This window comes from Pristis pectinata, chromosome 17 (genome assembly GCF_009764475.1).
Source record: "Pristis pectinata isolate sPriPec2 chromosome 17, sPriPec2.1.pri, whole genome shotgun sequence".
Taxonomy (NCBI): Eukaryota; Metazoa; Chordata; class Chondrichthyes; order Rhinopristiformes; family Pristidae; genus Pristis; species Pristis pectinata.
In genome coordinates, this window is record NC_067421.1 from 3657968 (window position 1) to 3658894 (window position 927).

The 927-nt window shown below is 51.5% G+C and overlaps 1 non-coding gene across 1 annotated transcript; it reads right to left on the reverse strand.

Moving 5' to 3' along the window:
- Positions 1–490: 490 nt before the first annotated feature.
- Positions 491–562, reverse strand: trnah-gug (transfer RNA histidin (anticodon GUG)). Its single transcript has one exon. It is a non-coding gene; the product is annotated as a tRNA-His (tRNA).
- Positions 563–927: the final 365 nt, after the last annotated feature.

Genomic DNA, 927 nt, shown 5'->3' on the forward strand with positions numbered 1-927 from the left:
TGAGAAATGAATTACCAATCGGCACTGACTCATCAACAAAAAAGTTTAACGAAGACAATATGTGCGGAGACGGGTCCCGAGTTAGTGTGTGAGCGGCACCGACATTGGCCGTTCAACAAAGAACGTCAGAAGCAGGCGGTTCCCAGGCACGGCTAGTGCGTGGAAGGGCAGCTCTCCGCCCACAGGGGCTGGATCAGAGAACGGAGATCCTGCGATTTTGCTGAGGCAGTCGGCTAGTTCTTCCTCATGCACTCCACGGTCCCGGGCTGCGATCCGTGTTGGTTTATTGATTATAAATACCCAGAGAGCCTATTTACATTCTCGTCTCTGCTGATCTCTCTGGAAGATTCAGCTCGAAATGTATCGACTGACTTCATGTATCGAGGGGAAAACCGGTGGTGACAGAGCAAAAATCAACACCCTGGGAGAAGCGGCGGCCGGAAATTCAGCAAAAGGAGAGCGTTGAATGCCAAATGTATAAACGACGATCTGCCGTGACTCGGATTCGAACCGAGATTGCTGCGACCACAACGCAGAGTACTGACCACTATACGATCACGGCTTCACACTTGATCTGTGCGCTTCCTGCACAGTCAAACCCTCTGACACCGGTGTGACTCACCCACTGAAGCTCCGCGGACCAACATCGCGCTGTCCGTCACAGTTTACACAGTGACAAACACGGAAATAACTGGAAATCCTCGGCTGATCAGCCGGATCTGCCGCAAGAGAAAAATTGTCCATCTCACGGACCGGACATCCGTAGACAGAACAGAAAATGCGACCAAGGAAGATGGAGGAACCCAGCGGGTCAAGCAGCAGCATCTGTGGAGGTCAAAGGATGGATGACATTTCGGGCAGAGACTCCACATCTGAAATTTGACATCAGGGATCGGCTGTAATCAAGGTTATGTCGTCAATGAGTGG